The sequence below is a fragment of the Typopeltis vanoorti genome, chromosome 10 (genome assembly GCF_054136105.1).
Source record: "Typopeltis vanoorti isolate ZY-2024b chromosome 10, IOZ_Tvanoo_1.0, whole genome shotgun sequence".
NCBI lineage: Eukaryota > Metazoa > Arthropoda > Arachnida > Uropygi > Thelyphonidae > Typopeltis > Typopeltis vanoorti.
In genome coordinates, this window is record NC_143558.1 from 51,923,452 (window position 1) to 51,936,389 (window position 12,938).

The 12,938-nt window shown below is 36.9% G+C and overlaps 1 protein-coding gene across 1 annotated transcript in view; it reads left to right on the forward strand.

Annotated features, from left to right (window-relative positions):
* Positions 1–12,938, forward strand: part of LOC150102416 (muscle-specific protein 300 kDa-like) — a 1,203,500-nt gene that overhangs the window by 152,096 nt on the left and 1,038,466 nt on the right. The window lies entirely within an intron of this gene.

Genomic DNA, 12,938 nt, shown 5'->3' on the forward strand with positions numbered 1-12,938 from the left:
AGAAATGGGTTGCCGAGTTTAAACGTGGCTGTAAAAGCCTTGAAGATGATCCACGTGAAGGACGTCCAAAAAAAGTGTAACGACATCAGAAATCATTGATCAAGTGCACGATATGGTATTGGATGACTGGCGAGCCAAAGTGCATGAAATTGCTGAGACTATAGGCATTTCAGAAGAATGTAGGATACATTTTGCATGAAGAATTGCATATGAAAAAGCTTTGCGCAAGATGGTGTTGCGCTTGCTCACAGCAGATAAAACACACTCACATGAAACCGAAGAGCCCTCAATAAAGATCGAAACTAGTCTGGGTAGTGGCCCTTCCTTTAATGCATAACATTATACACATCCGCAAGGAGATGTGTTTTGCATTATGGGAGATACCGAGATAGGAGTGATGTTAGCTTGGTCCACCTTTGCAACGAATTGCCCAGTGTTGTACTACCTTACCCCAGTCCTGAAGATACTTTCAGATGCAAACTTTGTTTGCTCACACTTGGATAAAGGATTTAAACTGAATTTGTTACACTCACATGAAAATTTCTGAACAGTGCTTGGAGCGTTTTAATGAGAATAAAACTCTCGTTAAAAGATGATTTTGTGCATCAATTTCACATGAAAATCTCTGAACAGTGCTTGGAGCATTTTAAAAAGAATAAAACTGATTTTGTTCGTCAATTTATTACTATGGATGAGACTTAGATTCACCATAACACACCAGAATCCAGTCAAAACAGTGGACAGAAGCCGGTTGTTCAGCACCAAAGAAGACAAAGTCAGTTCCATCAGCAGGAAAGGTAATGGCAATGGTGTTTTAGGATGCTAAAGGTATTTTGTTTATTAATTATCTTGAAAAAGGTAAAACAATAACCGGGGAATATTATTCCAATCTTTTAACCAGACTAGATGAAAAAATTCGTGAGAAAAGACCCAGTTTGCAGAAGAAAAAAAATCATCTTTCATCAAGACAATACACCTGCCCACAAAAGTGTCTTGGCAATGGGAAAATTAAGGGATCTGCACTATGAATCGTTGGAACATCCACCCTATTCCCCAGATTTGGCTCCCTCTGACTTCTGTCTGTTATCAAAACTAAAATTTTTCTTTGCTGGTCAGCGTTTTTCTTCGAATCAAGAGGTGATTGCAGCTGTAGAGGGATATTTTGCAGATCTTACTGAGAACCACTACAGGGATGCATAATGGTGCTGAAGCATCACTGGAATAAATGTATTAGTCTTAAGGGAGATTATGTTGAAAAAATTTAAAAATAATTTTGAAATTATAAATTCATTTTTCATTGTTAGGCCAAGAACTTTTCAGACCATCCTCGTATTTGCATATATACATTTTGTATATATGCATATACAAAATGAGTAAAGCTAAGTAAATCCATTTGATACAATGGATTTACTCGGCTGTATGATATAATTCAAGAAATTACATTAGTTGAATTGAACAGCACCTATGAAAATATCTATGAAAAAGACAGAATTCTTAAACACAGGATCTAATGACTTGATAACAAGAGATACCAAAATAGAAAAAAACTATTTATTATTTGAATGAAGTCTTCTAACAGGTCATCTAACAAGATGACTTGTTAGAAGACTTCATTCTGTGCATAACATGAAAAGAGAAATACAAAAATATACGCTTCAAGAGAACAACAGCCATACAAATAACTTGCAAACTTATTTGCTGAGGTTTGAAGGCATTCTGGATTCTATACTATTGTTGGACACATTCACATGGGCATGATCTTGTGTTTGCCAAAGTTAAATAGCTGAAGTGTGACAATCAGATTATAGCTAAGGTTAGTATTAAGATGGACAAGATTGAGGACAATTTTTGTTGATTCCACAGTTCTTTTTCTTCAATAAACTATAGCATTCAAAACGACTTCAAATATCAGCAATGCATTTGTTGCTCTCTTGTAATGTATATTTTTTTATTTCTCTTTCCATGTTATGTACCTGATAAAGTCTTCTAAGAAAATGCAACTAATTGTGCATTCAAAAAATAATAAATAGTTTTTTTTTTATATTTTGATATCTCTCAGCTTCTTGTCTTTAAATTTCTTTATAGAGACATATATATATATATAATATTTCTAATAACATATATATTTCATCCACCATTATTGGAGAGGTAGAAGGTAAGTGCATTTGAATTCAAGTTTTTTTTTGGAATGGAAGACTGATCCTTTCAACAATCAAATGAATAACTCATTTGTTCCATTTTCCTTATCACAAAACTAAAATAATCATAAGCTGTGAAAGTGAATCTGAAATGGTATATCTTATGTTACTTAAAGGAAGAATGCTTTTTTTCTATCCAAAACTTTTCGAAACCCCAGACTAAATTTAGGTTTTCACTGAATCTATAGCAAATCTATTTTTAGAGGAAAGCAGAGGAACAGTGGTGGCATATTGAGTTGAACAGCACCTATGAAAATATCTTTAAAAAAGACAGAATTCAGAAACAGAGGATCTATGAGAAAGTAAATTGCAGGGATTCGCTGAGAGAGCAGTCATCTCTGAAGCAGATTGTCCTTGTCAAGATCTAGAGGGAATCTGCAATTTTTGTATACCAATGCAAGAAGCATTCTAAATAAGAGAGAAGAATTTTTGGCATTAGTCAGTACAATCTCACCAAAAGTTGTAGGCATTAGTGAAACTTGGCTGTCAGCAGAAGGGACATGTGGTCACTGGAATTGAATGTGATGGGTACAGTATTTTCAGGGAGGATAGAAAAGATAGAATTGGGGGGAGGAGTACTGTTGATGATAGCTGATGTGTTGCAGCCAAAGAAAGTAGTATATCAAGATGATAGACATGTGAATGAGAGTTCATTTGAGGCGGTCTGGTGCAAAATAGTGACCAATGCAAATATACAGTTGGATGCTGCTATAGGCCAGGGAGCCAGGGAGTACAGGGGAAGATATTGAATTCATGCATCAACAAATTAGTGCAATGAGTGCAGGCTTAGTGATTATTATGGGGGATTTTAATTACAGTGATATCAATTGGAAGGAGGAAATATCACGTAGCAAAAAAGAAATGGAGTTCATCTATCTTCTACGAGATAATTACTTGAAACAGCACATAACTGAAGGGACATGTGGTGTGAGAGTGTTGGACCTGGTTATTGGTTCAGAGGTTATATGCATAAGTAAGGTGTCCTCGTTACCTCCAATTGGTGAAAGCGATCATGTGGTATTGACTTGGGAGGTTGCAAAATCTGTGGATTTTTCTGTTAAGAAGGGCTATATATGGAACTGTAGGTTAGGCAATTATAACAAGCTTCAGAGTGAGCTTGCAGCCATCCCATGGCAGAACATATTGCAGGGGAAAGATGTTAGCAGTGTGTGGGATAAAATCAGTGGGTATCTGAGGAAAACAATATCAGATTGTGTCCCCATGGTCAGGAAGTCAAACAAGGCAGATGTTAGATGGATGAGCAGTAGTATCAAGCTTGATCTGCAAAAAAAGAAAATGTTATGGAGAATTTACAAGGAGAAAGGCGATCAGTACACTCATGAGCAGTACAAGGCTCAAACTAGGAAGGTTACCAGCATAGTAAAAAAAGCTAAATCAGATTATGAGAAGACCTTTGCCAAAGAGATCAAGGGCAATCACAAAGAGTTCTTCCGCTATGTAGCAAGTAAAAGGAAGAATGACTTTGGAAGGATAACTTTAGTGGGTGCTGATGGTATTGAATATGAAGAAGATAAAATTGTGAGGACAACATAATGAAGTTTGGGAATGATGCAGAAGACACTGACTTGTAGAAATAAGGAGATTCTAGTTCCATTGTATAAGGCTCTGATTAGGTCACATATGAATTAGTGTGCACATTGTCACCTGGTTTTCAAAACGATGAAGAGACACTGGAGAGGCAATTGACCAAAATAGTTTCTGATCTCTGGAATGTTGAATATGAAGAAAAGTTGAGACAATGCGATCTGCAGATTCTAGTGAATATGATGAAGCAGAGAGAGATATGACAAGTTAGTAAGGGGTTGTTATAGAATTAACATTGAAGAGGTTTTTTCATAAAATGGTGGAAGACTGAGGTAGAACAAGAGGTCATCCTGGATGCTATATAAGAAGGTTGTGAGCAGAGGAGTGAGAAGCCAGTTTTTTTGCATGGAGAGTTGTGAATGATTGGAATGCACTGCCTGGGAATGTGGTATCTGCAGAGAATTTTAACGTGCTTAAGGCACGGTATAATGAGCTGTGTGTGTGTGTGTGTGTGTGAGAGAGGGAGAGAGAGAGACAAAAGGGATGTTCTTTTGTTTCTTTCCAATTGATCCTTTATGCAGGAGGTATCCAAAGCATGGTCTGCCAGACCCGACTTGGCATAGCGAAAGTGTCAGATATATTTTTTGTGTTCACTGAGGCGGATACTTTGGATACCCCTGCACACAGGATCAATTGGAAAGAAATAAAAGTAATGCATAGAAGCTTCTACAAGTCAAAGAGGTTGTTCCTGGAATCAACAGAAACCTTAAAACATACTCCAAACCTTAACAAGTATGGCTGTATAAATCTACCAAAGATTTGGGAGACAGTCATCCTAAGACCGAATTAATATTTATTACTTTTATTTTTTATTTTATTTTATATTTTTTCAAACTTTCTAAGACTATCATTTGGACTACTATTTCAAAACTTTGACTTTTTTTTATTTTTTTAATCTAGATGGCGGCATATTAGGACTTTAGTCTTGTGTTGCATGCTGCAATTACTTATACTAGCCCCACTGTTACACCAGATTGTGGTTGTCTTTCATTTGTAACAAACTTTGTGTTGTGTGCTCTGAAGATTCTGGATATAATACCAGTGAAATATTAGCTTTTAAGATAATAAATAGTTATTTTCTTATCCATCTATGTTTATATCATACCGTGAAATCTATTACAACATGTCTGACGAACACATAAGCCTATCCACGGGTAAAAACCTTTACTGATCCACCTCCTCCTCATCATCATCACAGAGAATCTTGCTGCTTTAAACCCCATTTTGGAATTTTCACTAATCACTTCATCTTATCTACAACTCCAGACTCAGATTAGTATACAATTGAAAATCTCAATCTTATCTGTTATTTTTAGAGTAGAACAATTTTGTCCTCTTTCTATTCCTTTGGGACTGGTTCCTTTTGGGAGACTTATTAAATATTGTCCATGCTGCTACTGTTATCTCACTAGAATATTCTCTTAAAAACACGCAGTGATGTGTCATCAATTCCTATTGGCTTAATATCCTCAAGTGTATTAATTTTTCAAAATGCAGTAGTGAACAAATTAATCTGAACACTCAGATTTTAAAGAAAAATTTTAATTTTTCAAGAAAATAAACTTGAACTTTACCTAAGAATTTATATGTGCTCCTCTGTTCCTAAAAAGTTCATCAAATTGCTTAGGCATGTACTCTACCAATGTAGAGCACATTTTTCTTATTTCTGTATCTTCTTGATGGGGAGGAGGTGGAGAGGATCCAGAGGCAAGTGACCAAGATGATAGCAGGTCTATGGAATGAACCTTATGAGAACAGGTTAAAGATTTGTGGGTTGCAGAAATTGGTTGATAAGTGGAAAAGGGGTGATATGATTGAGACATTCAAATTACTGAAGGGTTTCTATAAGATTAATTCAGAGGAGATTTTTTGAGAACAGGGCTGGTGGTAGGAGGACTGGGGGGGGGCATGCATGGAAATTGGGCAAGAGTGTGGTTAGCAAGGGTGTTAGAACTAGGTTATTTACTTGGAGAGTGGTAAATGAGTGGAATAAGCTGCCAGAGTCTGTTGTGGGTGCCATGACTGTGAATGAGTTCAAGGCAAAATATGATAGATACTGTGTGAATGTCGAATAGTTGTTCTTGACATGATATTTAGTGCCTCCCTCGATGAGTCTAAGGACTCCTTGCTAAAGCTGCCCGTAATAATAATAATAATATATCAAAACCATACTTTTATAGTGGATTGCATTAAGTTAGCCTTGGTATCACAATTTAATTTTCCAAATTTATTTTTCATTAACGCCGACAAATTTTCTATTGGGTTAATGCCAAGAGAATTACCTGGCCACTGAAGCAATTGGATGTTGTGATTTTTGAGGAACTCTCACTCTTTTTGAAATGTGGCATGGAGCAAGATTGTGTTGGAAGATGAGTTCCTTGTCTTTCTAGATCTGTGGGATCACTCTTTTCTCCAATATTTTTATGTATTGGTCACTTTTCATCATACTGTCAACAGGCAGAAGTGATCCTGGACTGTTATATATAAAACAACCTCAGAACATTTTTTTAGTTGAGTGTTTAGGAGTTTGTTGAAGGTGGTTGGAATAATTCTTCTCAGTTGTTGATTTGCAAACATAGGGCTTGCTCTTCTAGGACAAAGAAATGACTTTCATCTGAGAATATGGCCTCTTCCATTTCGCAACCATCTAATTTTTGTACTTTTGCACACTGGAGCCTCCTTTTCTTCATAGCCTTTGCTAATAATTTTTTCTTTTTTTGGTCTGTGGCCAGTCTCCTCCACCAACAGTCTTCGACAGACCGTTGTGTCAAAACATTAATCCCACTAGCTGCTGTCTCTATTTTACTCTACAGCAGATAATATTGGATTCAATTTGCTTTTCATTACTAGTAAGTGATCTTGAGTAAGGATAGTTTTCCTTTTTCACCCATATTTTCCTTTTCTGTCAGTAGAAAAGGTAACTGTCTCCCTGAACCTCTTTAAAATCAGATTTATAGTACCTAAACCAACACCACACTAATCTGGGTATAGAAACAATGGCATTTATATGCTTTATACTAATTCCAGGAGTATCCGGAATAAGGGAGAGGAATTGGTTGCGCAGATAGCATCAGCCTGGCCAAAAATTATTGCAATCACTGAGGCATGGTTGACAGAACAGGATATAACAACAGAAATAGAGGTCTCTGGGTATAGCATTTTTCGTCAGGATAGCAGGGGTAAGCATGGTGGTGGAGTACTGCTTATGATAAGTGATGACCTATGTCTCTAAGAGTGGAGGCTTTGGAAGGAAGTGAGACATGATTTTGAGAGCGTATGGTGTGAGGTAGAGGTAGGCAAGACAGGATATTTAGTGGAGTGTTGCTACAGACCCAGGAGCACAGAGGATGTGGACCAGGAGATGTTTAGACAGCTAAGTTTGGCAAGTGCAAGAAGAATGATTGTTATGGGAGATTTTAACTACAGCAGTATAAATTGGAGAGAGGAAGATGCATGTAGCAATAAGGGAATGGAATTTCTAGAATTCTTGAGGGACAAATGTCTTAGGCAACATGTAACAGAGGGAACAAGAGGTTCAAGAGTTTTGGATTTGGTTATAGCATCAGAAGAGTTAATATAACTGAGTTGACATCTCTCCCACCAATTGGAGAGAGTGACCATATGGTTTTGACTTGGAAAATGAATAGACATGCAGGAGTATCAAAGAGACGGGAACGTATGTGGAATTATAAAGCAAGTGATTATAATAGTCTTAGACATCAACTTCGGGAAGTTTCATGGAGGGAGGAATTGGAAGGCCGGGATATCATTAGTGCATGGGAAATTGTGAAAGAATATTTGTTAGCAGCAATGGTAAGTTGTATACCACAAGTGAAGAAGAGGACACAATTTGGAGTAAAGTGGATGACAAACAATATTAAACAGGAATTGCATGTGAAAAAAAGGCTATAGAAGAGATATAAGGAGACAGGTGAAGAACAGATGCATGAAGAATATAAGACACAGGCCAGAAGAGTGACTAGTGTGATAAGGAAAGCGAAACTGGAATATGAGAGGAGATTAGCCCTAAGATCCAAAGAAAATCCTAATGAATTTTTTAGCTATGTGGCCAGTAGGAGGGGAAATGACTGTGGAAGAATGATATTGTGAGATAAAAATGGGAATAGAGCAACTGATGCAGAGGACACAGTGGAATTGTTCAATGAACACTTTATTGGAGTATTTCATCCTAGAGGAGTTAATGCTCGAGGGATAGGGCTGGTTCGATGTTTAGAGGTACAGGAGGAGAGTGTTTTTCAGATACTGAGTACTCTGGATGTCAGTAAAGCTGTGGGACTGGATAGTATTTCACCACGAGTTTTGAGAGAATGTGCTAGGGAACTGACAGTGCCTTTAACCTGACTTTTCAATGAAAGTCTGGCTTCGGCAAAGGTGCCCAGGGAATGGAAGGAAGGTAAGATAGTTCCATTGCATAAGGGTGGTAACAGACTGGAAGTGTCTAATTATAGTCTGGTCTTTGTGTCATCAGTAGTTGTTAAAATCTTGGAGAAAGTAGTGAGGGACCATATACAGCATTGGGCAGATGAGGATAATGTTATCTGTGAGAGTCAACATGGATTTGTGAAAGGGTGCTCTTGTTTTAGCAATATGCTAGTCTTTTATAATAAAGTTACAAGAACATTAGATGGGGGAAAGGCATATAATGCATTTTTCTTAGATTTAGTGAAGGCATTTGACAGGATGCCACATGATAAGCTGATATTTAAGTTGCAGCACATGGGTCTGGATGTCAGATTGGTCAACTGGATTCAGGATTGGCTATCTGATAGGTATCAGAGAGTTGTGTATGGTGGAACAGTTTCAAGGAGGCAGAGGGTTACAAGTGGGGTCCCACAGGGCTCAGTACTAGGTTCTATATTGTTTAACCTTTATATCAATGACATTGCCAGTGGATTGCAAGGGGATATCAGTTGTTTGCAGATGATGCGAAGTTGGAAAGGATTATTAGTAATAGTGCAGATGTGGTAGCCCTGCAAGAGGATTTAAATAAGCTAGATAGATGGGCAAATGAATGGGGATATCAGTTTAATGCAGCAAAATGTAAGGTCTTGAGGTTTGGGAAACATCGATGTGATGCTGCATACTCTGTGGGAGGAGTTATACTTGAGGAAGTAGGGGAGACAAGAGATCTGGGGTTGATGATTGATAGAAACCTGAAGTTTAGGGGACATATTGCAAAGGTGGTGAAGGTAACACAGAGGATTACTGCAATTATGAGAAGGACACTGACCTGCAGAGATAAGAGGGTTATCATTCCGTTGTATTAGTCTCTGATCAGACTACACTTGGACTATTGTTCTCAGATTTGGTCTCCAGGATTTGAAGGGGATAAATTAGCTGTGGAAAGGATACAAAGACGGATGACAAAGATGGTTTCAGGACTGTACAAGGATAGTTATGAGGATCGGCTGAGGGAATGTGGACTGCAGAGTTTGGTGGATAGAAGAAGGAGAGGTGATATGATTGAGACTTTTAAACTGTTGAGAGGTGGTTACAGGGTTGACACTGGGGAGTTCTTTCGCTTGGTTGAACAGTGGGAAGGAGTGATGACAAGAGGCCATCCCTGGAAGTTTCGAAGTAAACTGTGAGCAAGAGGGTAAGGAGTGGTTTCTTTGCATGGAGGGTGGTTGAACCATGGAATGCATTGCCTGATGGAGTGATGGGAGCGAGAACAGTCAATGAGTTTAAAGAGTGGTATTATAGACTTTGTGTTTCTTAGGGGGGACCTGCCCTCGATGAGTCTTGGCAGACTTTATGTTGTTAGGAAGGACATCCCACGCTGAGTCTTTTGACTGCATGGAGGTCTGAATAATAATAATTATAATAATAATTGGCAAGTTGTCTTTGAGTCATGGATTTGTGCTGAGAAAGATTACATATTTTTGAATGCTTTCTTGTAGATGGATCCATTTTATATCTTATAGCTACACAACATGAATAAAACACTATGAATGTCAACTTGTTTACACTGCTAAAAATGCACAACACTGTTAATAAAACATTATGGAGACAGTTAAAATGTGCAGCACTCAAACAAAATATTGAACTTAAAACCAAAACCGAAAATAGTAAACAGAAACCAAAACTATTAAACTGAAACTAAATCTAAACCCAAGCCAAAAACTTGATGAAAATTTGGCTTGTTCGGATTAATTTGTTTGCTACTGTATATCTTGCTTGCTCACTATTAGTTTCTTCTCCTTCACCATCTCTTCATCTATTTGATGAATTGTTCATTATATACCTCAGCTATATCCTCTGCAGTACTTACCAATTAATCATTTTCATCCACCAACATCTTCCCCTGATAATAATTATTTTTCTTCTGGACAGATATTGAAAGATCTCTGAGATGTTTCTTGGACCAGTGGGATATATTTTATGAATGCTGCACTTTCAGTAACTGTACAAACTGAGTCACATTCCTAGCCTTTTTTTTTTATTCTTTTTGTAACTGATTATTACCTCTTTCTTTATACTTCTCCATAATGCTTTCTTGAAAAAGAAAGTGTTTGGGGGAAAAGAAAACTTTATACAAGCTTTCTTTTTAAAGATTGCTTATTAATTTCTGCAGTCATCCATTTTATGCCTACATGTGTAACTTGCCCACTATTAGAAATTCATTCAGCCATTAAATAACATTAAATACATGCTAAATGGCCCTTGATCAATGTAAGTAGCTTTGCTCTCCTTATTCCACACTATAGCTACACTGTCTTCTGCCATTTTCACAGTCACTAGTCTTGTAGTTCCTATATATCTTTTGATTACTGAATTTGAGTCCTTGATAAGTCTCACTATTGACCAGCTGATCATTGGACACCCTCCCACACTACATGCATATTTTACACCTCTTTACAATAGCATCCTCTGATAAAAATTTCAAATTCAAGATTCTTGATCCTTTGTGCCTTCTGTTATATACTACTTGTGATAGTTGTTCCTCAAAAATTTGAAAAATGATTTTGTCTAGTAACACATTCAAGTCTATATATTGATTGGATTTGTGTGTATGATGGTTGATTTGGGTCTTCCACAATGAGTCTCTGGGCTCCATGGAGATGATGTAAATGATAATAATATTAATAATAATATTCAAGACTCCCTCACAGTTTCTACTGTATACAGTCTACGTCTCTGTGTAGTTTCCACTATAAAGAATTTTAATCAAAACTGATAGGCATGATGCTATTCTAAAAACGATTCACTGTAGTAAACTATTCATAATAACATAGGATTCCTCTGGTTTTTATGAGTTTGCTATAGAAAGATAACTATATATATCACCATAATTGCATATTTAATGATGCTTTACTGTTTGTTAAGCCAGTTATTGATACATTTTCTATCCAACTCCACCTCATAACATCACACTGCCTACTACTGTCCCTCCCTTCCCTCCTTTTGTTTTCTCCATCCTGTATGAGGACATTTCCACTGTTATCAAAAATGTTGCTTCCTCTTCTTGTCCTTATCCTCACGAAAGAAAACAAAAACAACAATCATATCCTCTTAATCTGTTCTTGTCAGTATGTCATCCTCATTCAATCATGTTTCACCTATAGAAACAATTTTTAGTGAAGTTAACTCATGCAGTGTAAGCATTTTGCTCCCCTGATACTGCAGGCATGTATAAACAAAGACATTAACTGATTGTGTCCATGACCAATTCAACCTGTGCTATCTCTCAGCTATAACTTCTCTGTACCTGACCTTGGCATTTTTTTTTTTCTCTCTACCATATTCCTTCCAACCATTTCCTTGCATCCCAGGCTACCCTCTTATACTCATTAACTACTGCTTTCAACATACATTTTTGTCACTTTCTCTATTCCAACTTCCCTATTTTTCTGTTCCTCTTGCATTCCCATTATCTTACTACTCATTACTCTCCTATCTCTGTCTACCCATAAGCATTTCTCCAGTCTCCTTTATCTCACTCTTCTGCTCTTTTACATTTTTCTTACTTCTCCAGCTCCTAAATATTGCCTCTTATTTGTTATTCTCTCCTTCATTACTTGCTATTTCATCAGCATCTTCTCAATTTGACTCACATTAATTCCACTCTTGTGTAATCTATCATACTTATAGATTTCCATTCTTCTCTCAAATTTCTTCCTCACATTCACTGACTGCACCCTTTTCTCCTTACATAATTCTGCTGATATCCTGCTTGATTTTTTCTCATAATTTCAACTGGACATTCTGAAACTGAGCAACACATAATCAAAAATCAACTGATATCCATTTCTTACATTATCCTACAGTCCAATGTACAGCATTGTACTTGTGTTTCCTAATCTTTTCCATGTCATTTTTCATACTCATATCCCCTGATACTGCAGGCAGCATCAGGGCCATCTTTTCATTGCATCTACCCATCTACCCAGCCTGCAGCAACACCTGACTATATCATTTGTCCTGTTAGTCTCTCTCTCTCTCTCTCTCTCTCTTACATGTGGTTGCCTAAAATGCACTGCTTCCCACATTTCTGCCATCCTGTTGAGTTCCTACTCTTCTTGGCACCAATTCTTTTGCTATCATTACTAATGCCCATTTGCAAACTCACTTACACTTGTATATATACATTAAATTTAAATACATTGATTTAAAAACAATTTAAATAACATGTATTATTTCCAAATAGTAGAGAGTGAGAGGGGAAGAACCAGAGGCCATCTCTTGAAATTATGTAAGAGTGTGGCAAAAAAGGGTGTGAGGAGTAGATTTTTTACATGAAGAATTGTGAGTGAATGGAACACATTACTTGAATATGTTGCTAATATAGGGCATATTAAGTATTTTAAGATTCTGTACAATAAATATGTTTTCAGTTGAATGAACCTCCCACAGTGAGTCTGTCGACTCCATGCAGGGTGTAATAATAATAATAATAATATGCACATGTATGCTAAGTGAAAACTAAGCTGAAAACAATAAAATATATTTTAAAAAATAATCATTCAAGCACTTCTTAAACTACTGAATAAAATAGTTATATTCAAAATTCAAATAAAACCAATTTTATATCCAATGATCGTTAAAACATTTACCCCCCCCACACACACACAAGTCCTTGTCATCCACTATTATGTTGCTAATGGCAGTCCAAAT